We start from the raw sequence: 19,236 nt of genomic DNA, 5'->3' as shown, positions 1-19,236 counted from the left end.
CCATGGACCCATGTTGTCTCCCAAAGTGGTAGTGCTCGGATAGATCTTTATAACGAGCTATTGTACGCGTCAAACGAAGATCGTATGCCAAAGTTACGACCCCGGGAAGTTGATGTACCAATTTACCCAAACGAGGCCCATAGTTTGGCATTTCATCTTCTAGGGTTAGGTTTTGGAATGTTAAGGGTTTTGCATTGTTTCTCAACAATAAATAGGCCTTCGAGCCTCATTGTAAGACAGTTCAGAGGCATGTAGCGACCACATCTCTTCTTAGAGATAAGCTACCATCGCCCTAGCTGGTTTATTTCCATTACTGTTTGTAAGCATATTTCAGTATTTTACATTAATGAAGTGAAGTATTATTTCCGCTGCATATCTATGTTTATGGTTATCTTTGTGTTTTATTGCGTTCCTATTTAAATCCGGATCAAGGAATGAAACCAACATGATACAGAGAAAGCTAGTATAACCCAATATGAAAGAATTATGTCAATTGGCGTATAACACTGGATTATAGTGAAACTGCCGTAGATACAATCTAAAGGAAAATCTTGGCATAACTGCTTCATTAATTGGCCATTTAAACTGTCAATCATGGTAAAGGAGCTTTTAAATACCCATCATATCGTTTATATGATGAATGATCTATTCAAGCATGGCTTAGATTTTTTGGCGGATAATCAGAAGTAAATCGAAATTGGTGATTGGTAACATGAACGGGAAGGCTTTAATAATAGTCCAAAATATGTTTTGATTACCAAAAGTTGATACAATGCATGCAAGCCTTTTAAATATGTTTTGAAACACGCGCCTAGATTTAATGCATTGCAATCGGGGATGAGTTCAAGTCATATTACTTATGCCATTGCAAAATCGCCGATCGTCGATGGCGATACGCCTTATCGCATCGAAGGATTTGAATGTGTCTTAAACATGCATTGGGTTGCTACCCCCGATTGCCGATAGCGATATCGCATTGGAGAAATAAGGGATGGTCTTTTATTATACTTGCGATTCTCCTTTCCTGATATTCGATAGTTATTTTCTTTTTGGATTGGAGTGAGTCAATGGGTCTTTTATATATGTTTTCCTTATTATTGCGATATGCGATCTTGCGATCGCTTTATCGCAATAATAAAGAACTTTGTAATTATTTACAAGACCAATGTTATTTCTATTCAAAAAGGTTTATTTTTAAAATATATCATTTCCATTAGACCTTTTGATGAGGGTTTTTCTAATGTTGGGTTAATACCACTTTATTTACGCATCTAAATTTAAAAGGGACCCATTTCATATTATATTTTTAAAGTAAAATTTTATGAAATGGGGGGTTGTTGTACAACACAACAATTGGCGATTCACTGGGAGAAACAGTTATCTCTGAGAAATGTTAAAATATTTAAACTTTCTTAATCTGGAAATCTTATCTGACAGGAAAATTCTAATATAACTAGGCAATCATAAATTCTGAATATAATGATAACTATTTCTGCTATTTTCTTCTCGTGTTAAAATTAAATACATTCTAAGTTTTAAATTAGCCTTAATTGGTTGATAATGATAAAACAAGAAACTTTTCCAACTTAGCTTTATAATGACTCCTTTTTCATAGGTAGAGCCTCTGCTGCCCGCAAACATTTATAGTTTCGACAGGGATACCTTTTAACCATTTGATCATTCATTATCCCATCCATTTCAGAGTATAATTAAAAAGAATGAATCCAAAAATATGTCTCCATATTTTTGTATCACTTTTTCTTTTTTCTTATTTTGTAAGATAAAAAGCCATTGTCCTGGTTTGGTGGCCAGCTGTTTAGACAATGCCATTCACTGGTTGTAATTTAACTAAACAATCTAGCTCGTGATGAGACCCCTTGTCTCATAATTGTAATCCATTACCCTGTTTTAGTATGCAGTATTGGTAATGTCAGTTGAACTATTCCCCTATGATCATGGTAAGTAGGCTTGTAATAAGACCTCTTATCTTTTATATCAAATATATTTTAGAATTACACTCTAAGTAATTATAAACTTTGATGAATGGGATGAACAATTTTCTCCTTAAGAGAACATGGATGACAGGGTGAGAGTTGAAGATGCTAAGATTGAATTAGTTTCTGTTTTGTACTAATAACTGTTTTTAGGCTAGTTGAAAACATTAAAATGATTTACAATTCTTCTAAGTCTTGAGAAGATTTCACAAAAATAAGATGGGGTTTCAGAATCTAAATATACATAATTTCCTAGAAATTTTCTTTTCGTTTAAGGCTTCCATTTCTCAAAAGTAAATATCAAAACTATTTCTTTTGAGTAACTTTTCAATATAGTAAAAGCCAATGGAAGGCTTCATACAACTTTATTTTCCTAAGATGTACACAAATTTTGCTAAAAATTGAATATTTACAAAGGGAGAAGGGGTTACCTCCTCAATTGAAGAATTTTTTCAAGATAAGGCCGTTAACAGGAAGAGAATCTCTCTTTCCTGATAAATCTTGCAATATGAAAGTAGAAGGGCCTATCTTCTCGTTGATTTGAAATGGTCCACGCCACATTTTCTGGAACTTTGTGTGGTTTCCTTTATCTTCATGGGCTTTGTCCCATTTCAAAACTAGATCACCAACTTGTAATTGCTTTGAACTAGTTGAAGTTGTACCAAAAGATGAATTGATAATTTGCTGCTGTTTTAAATGTATAATTTTGGCTTTTTCCCTTTCTTCTTCTAGTTTCAAAATTTGATCATGTCTTAGTTGAATAGAAGATGAGGGACTTTCTTCAATAAACTGTACTAAAGCTAGTGATGGAAGTACTAAATTTGCTGGTATGACAACTTCATTTCCATATACTAGATTAAATGGTGAAGTGCCTATGGAGGCCTTTTGTGTTATTCTGTCAGCCCGTAGTGCAAATATCAAAGATTTATGCCAATTTTTATGATTATGCTCAATAGTTCTCTTAATAATTTTAATAAGATTTTTATTGGTGGATTCTGCTAAACCATTACCCTGGGGGTAGTAATTTACAGAATACTTCAATTTAAATCTCCTTTTGATAGCAAACTCAAATATAGAATTTCCAGATAAATAAGATGCATTATCAAAAACAAAAGCGTTTGGGACACCAAACCTAGTAATAATGAATTGATCTATGAATTCCATGATTGCCTTAGAGTTTGTTGTCTTCAAAGGAATTGCTTCAACCCACTTAGTAAAGTAATCAATGGCGGTAAGGATATACTTATGTTGTTTGGATTAATGTGGAGTGATTTCTCCAATGATGTCCAATCCCCATTGCTCAAAAGGTTGTTCAATGTTCACTGGTTGCAAGGGGAAAGCTAGCTTACTTTGTCTTCCACTGGAGGTTTGACAACTTTGGCATTTCCTTACATATTCATGAGTATCTTTGAACAAGGTGGGCCAATAATATCCAGCATGAATGATTTTGTGAGCTATTGTATCAACTCCAAAATTCCCTCCTGCTGGTCCGTCATGTAGCTCCTGCAAAACCTTTTGTGCTTCAAGTTTTTCTAAGCATCTTAATAAAATTGAATCATAATTTCGCCTAAACAATACATCATCTACAATTATGAAGTTTTTCGCTTTCAATCTAATGGCACATTTGTTTTTATAGGAAAGATTAGGAGCGTATCCATTTTTTAAATAGAAAATCAGATCTGCATATTGTGATTTAGGATTTGTGATACTTATCTGATTGATTACTTCAGTATCTTCTGTACCTTCAGGTTCTTGAATATTGGATGCTCCTGCTAACAACCTGCAAAAACCTTGGCCTTTGACAATCTTTGCTGGCTTGATTTCTAAGTCATATTCTTGTAATGCTGTGACCCAATTTGCTCTCTTTTCTCCTAATTCCCTTTGGACTAGTAATTGTCTTACTGCTGAAAAAGGGACTATAACTCTTGTGTGAGTTTTTAAGAGAAAGGGTCTATAGTGTTTAATGGCTTTGTACAAAGCAAAGGCTTGTTTTTCTACTTCCGAGTAATTAAGTTCAGAACCTTGAAAATTTGAGCTGTAAGATGAGATTGGTGCTTCCAAGTTTTGATCATTAATCTAAGTCAGCACTGCTGCATAAGACGAAGCGGATGCGAGGGTATACAGCATGAAATGACTTGAAAAATTGGGAGTGCTTAAGTCAAGGGAATTAATGATTGATTGTTTGATAGAATCAAATGCCTCTTTTTCTGCAGGTCCCCATTTAAACACCGAATTTTTCTTAATCATCGTTTGCAATGGTAAAATTATTTGGGAAAAATCTGGAACAAATCTTTTGACAAAGTTAATTTGACCCAAAAATGACTACATGGATTTTTTATTATGAGGGAAAGGAATATCAGAAATCTCTTTAATTCTATTTGGATCAATATAAATACCATCCTTTGAAACAATGAAGCCCAAAAGCTTTCCTTGATTAAGAGCAAAAAATGACTTCTTTGGATTAAGCGAGATACCATACCTTTTGCAGCGTTCAAAGATTTGTTTCAAATCATGTAAATGATTGGATCTTTTCTCAGAAAATACAGTAATATCATCTAAATAGATAACCACTGATTTATTGATTAATCCTTTGAATGCTATATCCATTTCTCTCTGGAATGTAGCTCCAGCATTGATAAGTCCAAAAGGCATTTTTTGGTAAGCATAAGTTCCCCACTTGGTTCTGAAGGTAGTTTTAAGCCTGTCATCAGGATGGACCAAAATTTGGTTATATCCTAAAAAACCATCTAAAAAGGACATTAACTCAGAACCAGCTACCAAATGGAGTGTCTGCTCCATGGTAGGTAAATGGAAGTTATCCTTTCGACTTGCCTTGTTAAGATTTCTGAAATCGATACAAATCCTAATGTCACCATTTTTCTTTCTTACTGGCACCATATTGGACACCCAGTTTGAATGTCTAACAGGAAAAATTATCTTAGCCTTTAAGAGTTTATTTAATTCAGCCTTTATTTGACTCTCTAGGTTAGGATGAATCTTCCTTAACTTCTGTTGCACTGGCTTTTGTTCAGGAAGCATTGGAATAGTATGTTGAATGATTGATGCATCATATGTTTTCAAATCATCATATTTCCAAGCGAAGACATATTTGTTTTTCCGTAACAATCTAATGAATGCTGTTCTTTCTTCTAAAGAAAGTCCTAATCCCAAATTGATGTTTTGAGGGTTTTCCTTAGTACCTAGGTTTATCAATTCAAATCTTAAAGTGGAACTCTGGAGCTTTGAATTGGTTACCTGTTTAAACCTATCTTTAATATAATAAATATCTTCAAGCTTGACCACTAGTTTTGGTATTGAGTTTTCTTCTTTCTTTTCCTTAATTTGAAGGTCATGCTCACTTTCATCAATGATTTGATTATCGTAGGACTTGTCTGAAGTCAAGAAATTTAAAATGTCTTCAGCATGATTGAACACTCACCAATTGGTGACGTTATCGGAAATCGATGGTCTAAAAATTAATTCTATTGAAAATCTGTCTGGGTTGTAATCTTCAGATGGTAGGAGTTTGGAAGCAATATTAGCTAGTAGGTCTACTGCTGCATTCTGGGACCTAGGGATGGGAGAAATATTGAATGCTAAAAATTGAGATATGAGTTCCTGCACTAGAGATTGATAGTGTTTGAGATGACTCGAAAGGCAATGAATTGTATTTCTAACTTGTTTTATAACAATTTATGAATCACCAAACACTTTCAAATATTGAACTTTAAGACCAATTGCTTTGTAGAGTCCTTGAACTAAGGCCTCATATTCGACTGTATTGTTTGTGCATTCAAATTCCAATCTGCATGATAACATAGTTTTTTCTCCCTCGGGACTAACTAAAATACATCCTGCTCCTGAACCTTCACTAGATTTAGACCCATCAAAGTATAATGACCAAAATAAAGAATTATCAACAATTTTATTTACAGTCTCCTCAGCGATATTAACACATCTTGATCTATCCGTTTGTGAGAAGTTTTTGATTTGAGATGTGAAATTATTAACTGGGAAAGGAGATGGTTGGGTAGTGAAATTGCCAAAGAATGATTCGGATGAGTAATTCACCAAAATATTGTTATTGAATGCTATTGGTTGATTTTCTTGTTTGAATTCAATAACAATATGGGTCATGTGTTTCTCCCGATCGATCTTGATCTGATTTGGCTTTCCTTTATAAGGAAGCCACATATGGGACCAATCGGTGGAAATATAACCATGGAGTTTCTCAGACTAGTGTCTACTCAGAATCAAACCATGGAATTCAGGTATATCAGCGATTAAAATATCAATTCTCTGAACCACTCTTGGATCAGCTAATAACCTGATAGTCACTGAGTTGATTTCCCCTAAAACCTAGACCTTAGTTCTATCCAACTGTACAATATGAATTGCAGACTTTTGGGGTTCAATGTTCAGTTTTGAACAAACTGAAGCTGGCATTATATTAGAGGAAGCCCCTGAGTCAATCAAACAGTTGTGTAGATTTCTATTATAGATCTCATAGGTCAAGAGGAAAGGAGGAGTATGTGAATTTGATCTATCTCCAATTAAAACAGCATCAGTAGCTTCCACTCTACCAGGAGGTGGTTGGCCTGAATCATTAGCAGCTTTGGACAATACAGCATTAGGAAGAGGTGAAGAAGGTACAACATTTAGCTCCTTAAGAAGTAATTTCTGTTGATGTTTGAGTTTGCTAAGTTCAAACATAGTAATATTTGCCTTTGTCTTCTTCATATCTTCGATAATATTGTAGTCCATAGAATCTGTAACTACTAATGTCTTAGATGTTGAAGGTGAATTTGAAGATGATGGCTGATTTTGGGATGGTATTGCCACAGCTTTCTTTGTGGGAACCATTTCTTTAGTAGTAGTGGTACCTGCATTTCTTTTCTTTGAAGTTGCCTGAAGAGGTTCAGAAGTACCCTTCTTGTAGTCACAGGAAAAGCTTCTTGTTCATTTTCTGTATCGGAGTTAGGTAAAATAAAGTCCCACATCCCATGGCATTCAACAATCTCTTCTTATTTTGGTTCCTCGGATGGCAAGACTGTTTCATCCTCTTCTTCCTCTTCAGGATCTGAGTCTGCATTGGATATAGTATTTCGTGGTTTTGATTCAGGTTTCTTAAAATTCGTAAATGGCATTTTTGTTGAAGTTTCAGCTACTTGCTTTTTGATTTCTACCATTTCATTTGACATAGTCTTGAGGACTTTTTGTAGACCCTCCATATCATATGGATCTTTAGGGGTTTTCTTCTTTGAATCATCCTTAAAATAAACTTTTTTGGATTTCCTATCTTCAAGAGCAGCTTTCTTTTCTAAAGAAATAATGTGTTTCTCTACAGCAAGCGCCTCTTTCATGTTTTCAGCTAAATTTGGTTTTGCAGCTCTATCTAAAAAAATAGCTATATTTGAAGGTAGGGATATTATATACCATTCACTTCTGATTTGCTCACTTGGTTTAGAGGCAGTTGGAATCTTATTCAAGAGTTTATTAAATCGTGAGTTGAACTCCTTTATAGGTTCTTTAGATTCTATCATAAGATTCAAGAGATCATTAATTAACGTTGCTAAAGATCTGTCGTCGCCATACTTAGTCAGAAACTGTTCTTGGAAAATATTCCAACTAGTAATGGATCCAGTGGGCAAGGAGAAATACCAAGACCTAGCTAATCCTTGTAAGGTATAAGGGAAAAGCCTAACAACAATGTCTTCCTCTGTCACTCCTTTCAAATTAACTGATAACATGAAATTTTTAATATGTTTGTCAGCTTGTATTCCTGCATCTGGATTAAATTTTGGCAACCATTTTTTAGGATGTGTTGGCAATGGATGTAATGGTACAGGCATAGTGACTACACCAGGATTGTTCGATGGATTCTGAGCCATTGTCAAATTAATAGTAGATGATATTTCCGATGAAATTCCAGAAGTTTGGGAAGGAGTTGATATAGAGGTTTGAGGTGGTGAAGTTCCTGATCCCTATTGTACAACAAAGTGTAATGGAGGAGTGGATGGTTGACTTCGCACTGGAGAAGATGAGATGGAGGATGATGATGAGAAAGTCTCACTATCAGATCCTTTAGTAGTCCTTTTTGCCCTTTTCCTTTTGGGTAAAGGCAACTCAGTAGGTTGAATACCGAGCCTTCTGCTTTGAAGTCTGGTGAGAGGGTGAGGTGGATTGAATTGCGAAGTTTCACTCCCTTGAGATACCTCAGATTTCTGTGGTGATATCAAAAAGCCTTAAAGTTTATGGATGAGAGACAAAAATTTAGGAGACTCAGGACTTAATCGTTCTGTGGTATGTTGGGTTTGAGCAGTTGTGGTTGACTCCTCTTCTTCTCGTTTGAATACTGGTGTTCCAGCATGCAACTGGGAGGTCTTAGGTGAGGTGGAGGAAGATTTACTCTCAGAATGGGTTATAGGTTTTGGTTGGCTTGCCATTCATAGCTCATGCCCTCCTTCTAGCACCAAAAATGTTTATGCCTCGAAAATCGCTACAACAACATCGGGGAAAACCACCCGGTCCGGACCTTAAAGGCAGCTCCTTTTCTTTTTGGTGTGGTGGCTCTGACTGGAAATAATGGGACTAGTTTCCCAATGATTGATAAGTAGGATGGATACATGGTTGATTCTCTAATATAAAATGATAATGGATGAATGATTTAATCTAAAAAATAAAATTATAAACAACTAATCTATCCCGGGAAATTTCTGCTTTAGTGTAACTTTTGATGATCTTTATCTACAAACAGGCATATAGATGACTCTATTGGTAAACAAAGACATTTATCCATATGATAATTACTTTGTTCAGGTAGTTGAACAATGTAATAATGAAAACACTATTACACTATTCTTCATATATATCATTGACATAAATATGATTGAAAGAATAACACTCCTTAAACATTCAATAGTGAAAAGCATAAGGACTGCTGTTAAAACACACATATATATATATATATATATATATCCAATGATAGCAAAATTAAATAAATGCTGATTTACATGGAAGAATGAAGCAAGAGCATAGATAATAGTACCATATGTTATTTGGATCACTCCCCATATAAATCGCATTCAAATTCCTTCTTCTAACTTGGAAACACTTCCACAACAAGGCAATAGTGCACATCTCATCAAAGCTTTCTTCGTTAAAATTCAGAATATTGGCCCAGTCTTCATAAAAAATATATCAAAAGCATAATAGTGTGACTTACTGATTTGATTTTATACAAAAACTGAGGACCCTTTCTAAAAGCATGAAAGGGCCTATAAATACTAACTAGGCTAACTAATTACGAAATAAAAATTCTATTAGGTGGTACAACTAAATCATGAATATCTCCTCGAAATAGGCTTGTTCGTAGTCGGCAGCATGATTCATTGTTTTAGATGATCTTCCTTGGGCTTGAGCTGGCAGATAGCAAGCGTTGGCTGCAATTCTGGAGGGCGACTCAGACGAGAATGCAGTTGGGCTGAGTATGTGGCATCATGGATTTCAGGAATCATGTAATCGATCGCATCGGTTAAACATTTGAGTGTGGCCCTTTGACTGTATGGTTTAACTAAGAAAAACCTAAAGGTATCCCAAGTTAAACTTTGGATGCGGCGATTAATCTTCTATTCTTCTCCAATTCTTGATTGCATGTTTGTTCCAACGCTTTGGCTGACGAGTTTACCTGGAGTGCACTGTGAAATCAAGTTAGACAGATAAAGAGTGTCATTAATTAACTCAATTAAATTATTGGTTGATAATCTGCATCTTGAGGTTTCTCTTTCTGCCTTCATCAGTTGTGACTGCCATTCTAGGAAAAGGATTTCTTTGTGTGATTCTAGAATTTTAGGCAGATTCGTGGCTTGCCCTTCACTGGTGTCTTTCCAAGCAAGAAAGTTGGTTAAAGTCTCATCGGCTTGTTCCAAATCCTGCCTAGCATCGACTGATTTGTCAACTATTGATGCAGTAATTTCACAGAGGGGCTCAACCAGAGAAATGTTATGACATAGTAGTTTTAGTTGTGTAATCAATGCTTTATTGATCTAGAGAGCTTCGGACCTAAAATCTGTTGGTTGAGGAAGACTCTTGAACTTTTCTACTTGGTGTGACAGTTGAGCGATTTGCTCATCTTTCGTCTTACTCATTTGTTCATTCATTGTCTTCAACCTGGCCAATGCTTCAGATAATTCCTTTTGTTTCTGTACTGCGCTTAAGTCTATCCTCTGCTTCTCCTTGAGAAATAGCTCATTTAATTGATTTTTTATCTACTGCTGTGTTGATAGTTGTTGTTCTAGCTATTCTATTTTTTGCTGTCTTTCGGACACCTGTGACTGCAATGAAACAATTGTTTGGTCTCTTTCCTTAAGTAGATTTCTTACTTCCAAGGCTTTATCCATAGTGGTTACCGAATAGGCTCTGACATACTGAGAAAGTTTTGTATGGTCATTGGAAGGATTAAATTCCTCCTTCCAAACCACATTAGCCATCTCTGTTTGTGCTGGTAAAAGGGAAGATTGATCAAGTCTTCTCCTTTTTCTTTGTCTTTTCACTACAACCCTGTGTTTGGGACTAAAAAAGACATCTAATGGTGGTATGTCTTCTATCTGCAAAACAATATGATCGGATGGATCCTTAGGAATTATTTCTACATCTTTGTTGGAGGGTAGACCGCTAGTCCCTTCAATTGGAACCGTAGTTGTCGTTGTCTCTTGACCGAATGTTACTTGAGGTGTGCTGAACCCTTTTGAAGTCTCAAGATTGCTTATAATGGAGTCAAAATGTTTCCATTTTTTAAGGAGTTTAGGATCAATCTGAGTATCTATATCAATATGTTCACTACCCTGTTTCTTTTCTTTCTCCTGCTCTGTCTCCTATTCTGGCTCTTTTCCTTTCTCGAGAATCTTCTCTATAGCAGGAGGTTTGTCAACAATTTGTTGTTCAGGCTCGCTTGACTGGGTTGTTGGGGTAGTAGCTAATAAGTCCAGAGGCAGAGTTTGCAACCTCTGTTCTCTGAGCCTATTGAATTCTACCAACCCTTCATCTTTATATTTCATTTTGGCCAATGTTTTTACCTAAAATAATGATTCTGCTGAAGAAAACAGGTCATCAAATTCATCTTTTTCATGATCAAACTTTGTAAGTTTGGCTTGTTCAATTACATTATAGGCAACTTTCCTTGGATCGTATTTCCTGTTAGGGATGGTTGCAAGATTGAGCATGTTTATTTTTCATGCCTCCTTCTCTGCATGTTTGTAATCATGTAGGGTGTAAACACCTCATCTCAAAGTAAATGTAGGCGATGCCTGTTTTTTAGAATTCCTAAGAGTTTTGGATGTTCCTGCTGTTGTTATTTGGTAGGCCAACTCTCGAGCCAAAAGCTTATCAGGTACATACAAAGGAAGGAAATGGTGTCTTGCAAGGCTACCATAAACCCTTATATATGTGAACTTGTCTTCCCCAAACCAATTCCCTACAGCAGTCAAGTCAATCCCTGCTTCCTCGGAAATCCTTGGGGCAGGCTTATCAAAAATGGCATAATAGATAGGTAACATGAAACCATTACAGATTTGGTACAAGTGGTCTTTATAGTGTGCCTTCCATAACATCTGATGATAAATGTGGATTGTCTTAGGGTCTTGTGTAGTCCATCTCCACCCAAGTACAGGATATTCAGAATTAAAGTAAAGAATATCCATAATATAAGCACTATAATAAAAAGGGGGAATGGTTTTGGTGGTTTTATGTGAATTTGATCTAAAGTCAAGAATTGCAGTGGCTAATTTATCAAACAATATGCTTGCTTAATCCATCACATAACTACTAACCACCATTTCCATTAAAGGAACCATTTCAATAGTGAACTTTGCATAGTCATGCATTCCCCACATTCTACACATCATTGCCCCAGCATAACAGTAAGGAGATGACAATGAATCCACAGAGTACTTACCCGATGATTCATGTTTGTGATTTGCAGGATTCTGTCTCCATTGCTTAATTGGGGCTGATTTAGTCTCGTTCTCTTCTCCGAATTTTTCTAGAAAGGCTTTGTTGTATTTCTTTTTAGGTTCGGGCAAGTGATACATCTTCCTTAAGTCATCAGGCTAAAATGAGCCAAAAATCCTTCCGTCAACTGTGCAAAACGTTCTATTTGAAACTGGAATTTCTTCTACCACCCATCTGACTACATCAGTGTATGGAAGAATTTTCTCCCGTGCTGCTATCCTATGCAAATATGAGTCGGCTAAATCTTTTAGGGAAGCTTCTGATTTATTATTTGAGTTTGCAGTAGCTTCTTCTGATACTTCCTCAGGCTCCTCTACTTCAATTAAATTGTAGATACTTTGCCAACTTGTATTTCCAAGGCCAAGACACATAGTGTCTGAGATTAAACCTTTTTCACTTGGTCCTGGATCATTGGTTGGTTGCACTGTTGCTATAGGAGCCGCTGCTACTACGGATCTCTTGGATTTATTTCCCATTTGTTTCAAATTTGTTATTTCAGCAGAGTTCTGCGCAAGGAATGAAACCAACGTGATACAGAGAAAACTAGTATAACCCAATATGAAAGAATTATGTCAATTGGCGTATAATAAAGGATTATAGTGAAACTACCACAGATAGAATCGAAAGGAAAATCTCAGCATAACTGCTTCATTAATTGGCCGTTTAATTTGTCAATCATGGTAAAGGAGTTTTTAAATACCCTTCATATTGTTTATATGATGAATGATCTATTCAAGTGTGGCTTAGATTTTTTGGTGGATAATCAGAAGTAAATCGCAATCGATGATTAGTAATGTGAACAAGAAGGCTTTAATATTAGTCAAAAATATCTTTTGATTACCAAAAGGTGATACAATGCATGCAAGCCTTTTAAATATGTTTCGAAACACGCACCTTGATTTAATGCATCGAAATCGGGGATGTGTCATATTACTTATGCCACTGCAAAATTGCCGATCGCCAATGGTGATACGCCTTATCGCATCAGAGGATTTGAATGTGTCTTAAACATGCATTGGGTTGCTACCCCCCATTGCCGATAGCGATATCGCATCGAAGAAATAAGGGATGGTCTTTTATTATACATGCGATTCTCCTTTCCTGATATCCGATAGTTATTTTCTTTTCGGATCAGAGTGAGTCAATGGGTCTTTTATATATGTTTTCCTTATTATTGCGATATGTGATCTTGCGATCGCTTTATCGCAATAATAAAGAACTTTATAATTCTTTACAAGACCAACGTTATTTCTATTCAAAAAGGTTTATTTTTAAAATATATCATTTCCATTAGACCTTTTGATGAGGGTTTTTCTAATGATGGGTTAATACCACTTTTTTTACACATCTAAATTTAAAAGGGACCCATTTCATATTATGATTTTTAAAGTAAAATTTTATGAAATGGAGGGGTTGTTGTACAGCACAACAGGCCCCCCAACCATCCACACTATGTGAATAGGTGGGACACCCAACCAATAGCTACCCCAATTTAAACAACCTCAAAGCCATTTTTCATGCCCAAAAACTGCCAATGGATCCTTATCCCCCTACCAGATAAAAGAGAACACTTATTCACCTTAAGGCATTACACGCCAACCACACATGCACCATATACATAGAGGACAAGCACTACATTCATCATCTCCCAGATCTCACCCGATACGAGGATGTGTTAGGTTCACTAACCCAATCTAATACCCCATTACTCTCGACTTAGGATGGATCCAAGAAAACAATTTACGTTGTAATGGAAGAAGCTTCTTAATCCTATCCTTCGTCCAGAGCATCAACCTCCCATCATGACTAGAGGCAACCTCAACAAGAACACGACATACCATCACCCACTTGTGCTTTGTGCGGTGCACGAGAACATTTGATCAACCAATGCCCTGAGTTAATGGAATTTAACCGATTATACCGAGTTCCCCATGTTAGTAAAAGCACCAAATCAAGGCACATGCATCACACTTTCCGTATTTGTGCAGGAAACCATCATGTGTGACACTATCCCGATCTTTATTGTTTTCATGAATTGTTAGGATTCATGCAGCAATTTATTTCTAAGAATTATGATTTAGTCAGATCAGATATCGAACCATCAAATAATTCACCACCAGTCGAGAATGAAGCATCTAGGTTCGTTCTATGTGTGTTTGAGGAGAAGTGACAGCGAACAACAAGGTAGGGCCCTTGTCATTTCACCTCGCATCACCACCATCAATCCAGAGAAAATATTCCATATGGTAACAAAGCATCAACATCCCATACTATGAAAAGTAACATCCACTCATTTAGTCCTAGACCGGTATGTGGCATTTGTACTGATATGGCTCATATCACTGAGGCATGCCCTATGTTAGACACATTTCAGTAGCTTAGGACTCAACACCAACATCCTATTGAAGAAGCCACTTTTTCCCCTTATACACTGATAAGAATGGAAGAGCTTCCTCCCAGATAACCACAACCAACCATAACCAAGATTCTACCACCAGCCAATGGTAGAATCAAAGAGCATCACATTCTATTCATTTCCTCATCTTTAGGAACTATTATTCGCGTTGTCAGCTTATCATTTTTTGGTGTCGAGGCTGCAAAATTCACCTAAACAGTGGTAGCATCTCCAATGATGCAGAACCATCCAATCTGCACTTTGTCAACCTCTCTTAGTTCTACAACATCATCCAATGAATCAGATTCTTCCTTTTCGACCAGCACAACCAGGCCTACACCTCATTTTCAAGACCTAGCACAACCAAAGTAAATAGTAGAGAATATTTTTCACTCATATGAAGATATTCTAGAAGCCATGACAAAACCTGAATATCCTTGGGATGCCATGCATGATCATTCATTTTTTCTACTTGAAAAATCATTTGTTCCCACGAATGCACAAAGTCATGCCATCTGCGTCATTGAATCAATATATTTCCTCCTACAAGGAAAAGTGTTTGGTTCAAAAAATCCCATCGGGGCACCTGATGCATTTGAGGAAGGAAACATGTCGAATATTTCACATACCATTAAGGCGAATATTTCAAACAAACCTGGAAAGGTCGAAGAGATCTCCCTGCCGACAACATGCTTGCTCGAAGAAATAACCACATATACATCCTTGTTCCAGGAGTATAGGGATATTTTTGCATGGGATTACTCACCAATTCTAGGTATTTCCCCCACCGTAGTGGAACATCACATTGACACATGTCTTGATGCCCACTCCATCTACTTTTGCTTCACCATTTTGTGTATTGATTGAGAGTTCATTTTCTAGTTTTATGTTTGAGAGAGAAAACATGAGTCTTGGTTTATAGTTATGTATGGGCCTTTGACGTCAGTGGTGTAAGCCTTATGTATACACTTGTATATAATTTCATCTTGTTTGATTAGTCATTGTTTGAGATATGCATACATAAAGTCTCTTGTGTCTGTCATGTATCATTCACTTCATCCATCAATGGGTTTATGGATTCATTCGTACAACCATTTGTGGACTTATTCGATCATTGTTTTACACTTGTATTTAACTCATGAAGCCCTGTACTTTTAGTATGTATCATTTGGTATTGCGTGAATGGTGTCTTCATGAAATTGATCACCACTTTCATGTGTCAAGGGGGAAGTTAAAATAGTGAATTCCAACATGGAGAATAGTATCGTGTTGGGTTGATGGCTTGTTGGCATGTGGCAGTTATGGGAAGCTAATATGATTTCATAAACAAATGATCTGGTATTATCTCTTGCTATTGGTATCAATGTGATGTTTCAAAGGTCTTAGTATGGTGTGCTTAGTGGGTATTTCATGACCCTTTTCCTTTTATGTCAAAGAGGGAGAGTGACACATACACTAGAAAAGAATGAAGATTAGTTAGCTTGTAGAAGTGAATAAGATCATTTTGGTTTTTACGGATATAGGTTGACATCAATGCAAAAGGGGGAGAATGTTTGCCACATGGTGTTGGCATTGATATGAACCAAGGATATGTCCACTCTAGTCAGCCAGTTAGGTTGGTGTTCATGTCAATAGGACTTGTCATGAAGATGATTGTACGATGATTACAAAGGATTGTTGAAGTGTTGCTAAGGTATGTACAAGTGCTAGAGGTGCTAGAGGAAGTGGTGTCATAGTGGGAGCAATATTTGGGAAGAGAAAGTTTGATTTTCCCTAAGTTAAAGAAAAAAAATTGGATGATAACTAGGATAGAGCATGAATCCCAAAAACCTCCCTAGGTTCCCATACTATCCTTGTCATAATTATATTTCGGTTTCGGTTCAATCCTAGCAATGACGCCTATAGGTGGAAATTTCTAATTTGCATGCGCACATAATTTACCATGAGCATATTATAGGGTATTTGCCCAAAGTTTTTGATGGTATAAAGTAAACTTATGTTGGGCCACATTCTAGAAGGTGATAGATTTAAAGATGTGGAATATTAGTGCTTTGTATTGATTGCATCTTTCATCATTGATAAAAAAATTTAGAGTGTGCAATAGAAGGGGTTAGCCAGTATGAGAGAGTAAGGTACAATAATGCAGAGATAGTGTGAAGGTCAAAGATAATATTTGGAGCATATGTCAAAGGACGATGGAGTTGTTGTGTATCTATATTACTAACATAATTGTGTTGGAAATTCTATTGCTACTAGTTGTTACTGATGTTTATGACAAAGTGTGTTATTGATATGAGTATTGTTGTAGGGGTTCCATTGAATAATATATTGTGGTGGAAAATTGTATGCGTTTTGTATGGCTACTAGGGTATGTTAGTGATGGTTATGTATGACGTTGAGATTGTTATTATCTTATTTTCTTAGGCTATTGATTTTAATCAATAGGTTGATTGTATGAAATAATTTAATTACAAAGATATATATTACAGAGATTGATTGTGGTGAAGTTCTATATGCATATTTTATTATGGATTGAGTCAAATAGATGTTGTTAGTCTAGTATGAAAATGGATGAAATGTGCATCAAAAATATTTGATTGCACAGAGCAGCAGATCTAGTATGAAATATTGGGAAACCAGGTCCACAAGAGGAGCTTGAAGTTTGGAGCCCTTAAAAATAAAGGGGTGGTTTTCAAATTCACAGTGTAGTAACATCCTTCAATTTAAGGACTGAGAACTTGGTAGTAGTGGATTTTTTCTAGTGTTTTCTTGATCAATTACTGGGTGTTGGGTCATCCAATAGATGTTTTCCTACAAATTCAAGTGACCGTTGGCTTCTAGTAGGTGGTGTCTTACAATATTTATGAAGTGGTGATTCTGACATGTTGTATCTTGAGGCGGGGCATACTTGTGCGACTTGAAAGTTGTGGCTTGCACAATGGTGGTGGCCAGTGATATGGTGATACAAAAAGAAGATTGGACTATAAATAAGAAAAGGATGATCAAGACAAACAACTGATGATGGTTTTATTGCTTTGGGTTTCCTCCTTACATCCAGTGTTCCTATGAGCATGATTGATTTATTTTTCTTATCTACCTATGCATGATCTTGTGTTTATGGTTTCTAATTTACATGGTTATTATATCTATTATATTGAGTTGCTAATGGATTAATGAATTAGGGTTTGCAAGAAAAGGAAAAAATTGGCATAAGGGCACAATATTGATCCCCCCCAAGTATTATTCACGCTTTTGACATATATTTCACTTTTTTTTGTTACCATAGTTTACACATCCTTATTTACCCATGCCAATGTATATGGTCTAGGATTATCATAAACCTGTAGTCCATTGTTTTTACTAGATCCACTACTAGGAGATTAGCCTGTGAAGATGAGTTGAACAAGCCATCAATCTTGGTCCTCCCAATGTATATTTTAATGTGGAATAATTTGTTCATCTTATTATCTTCCTCCTAAGGAAGGATAATTACAAATTGTCATGCGCATCGAAGTTTATTTCCACTCAATTAGTTAAATATATGGTGATAAGATTCGTTATTCTCCCATGCTTCTTACAATTCCTGATGTTTAGCTCGAGATGAAATTTCAAACAATTTTATGAAGTGTGGGAATCAATATGGTAGTGGTTTCAATTATTGCTAGGATCCTCACACTAATTTTTAGTGGTTGTTATTTTCTTATCCTTTCCTCCCATTCACTCATTATTCCCTTCCATGGAAACTTCTAAGTTCTCTTTTTGTTTCAAACCACTTGAATTCCCTTTCTTTTGGGCTATGATTTCTATCTACTATGCCTGTACACAATCCTTTTCACTATGATTAGAACTGGCTTCAACAACATCACCCATTTTTGTAGATGGTTGTGTAGACCCACTAGATACTTACGGAGTACACTTGGGCTCTCTTGAGAGATAGGGAACGTGGTTGTCTTCCTAAATTCAATGGTGTACTCATTAGGTTTAAATTAATTTCTCTTAACTATATCAATAAAATCCAATGGTTCAAGATAGAATTACCACCTTGTGAAGGTTTTTAAGTACTCCCACTTACTTACCACGGGATCACCTTATAGCCTAAGTTTCTATCTAATGATTTCCCACTAGTTTATGTCATGGCCCCATAACTTCCATCTAAGAATTGATATTTTATGCTCTTTGTGTATGTGGTCCATGTTAAAATATATTTAATTGCATTGATATCAAATTTTTATGGCTTTATGTCAACCTCCACTTCTGTCCTTGTCAAAGGATAACAACATTAAAGCTTCGATTCTCTTTATCAGTTACTTTCTTTGACTCCTTCAGGTCTTCATGACCCCACATCTTATTTAGAACCTCCATGTTCTCCAATTCCAAGCTTTTTGGAAATATTATCCATAAGGAGGACCTCATTGTAGCTTATATTGGTGACTTATGAGTCTAGCCTCATAAATATCTCATCTTTGTGCATCCTCTACAAATTCACATGAGATTCCCTAAAGAAACGCGATCAAAAAACAACATTATCTAGAAATGATCATGGATGTTCCACTAAACAAATCATCACAATAGATTTGACATCATGACAATTAAATTCCTTTAGATTCCATATTTGTTAATTATTGATTTTCTACTTAAGAGTCAAATAGATAAAAAAACTAGAAAATAGAGAAAATCAAACACAATAACTCACTAACAATAATGAACAAAAATATCCACTCTAAGAAATGCTTATAGTAGAAAAATGAGCAAGAAAGTGAGCCTTATCTACTCTGTTTTTTCTAATATAGAAAATAATGCATGTATAAAGAAGAAATAACTCTCTCCTAAGATGTGTGG

This window comes from Pinus tabuliformis, chromosome 8 (genome assembly GCF_031772625.1).
Source record: "Pinus tabuliformis cultivar Carrire ecotype Pingquan chromosome 8, CPIR1, whole genome shotgun sequence".
Taxonomy (NCBI): domain Eukaryota; kingdom Viridiplantae; phylum Streptophyta; class Pinopsida; order Pinales; family Pinaceae; genus Pinus; species Pinus tabuliformis.
The sequence above is the reverse complement of the archived record's forward strand: the minus strand, read 5'-3'. Positions refer to the sequence as shown.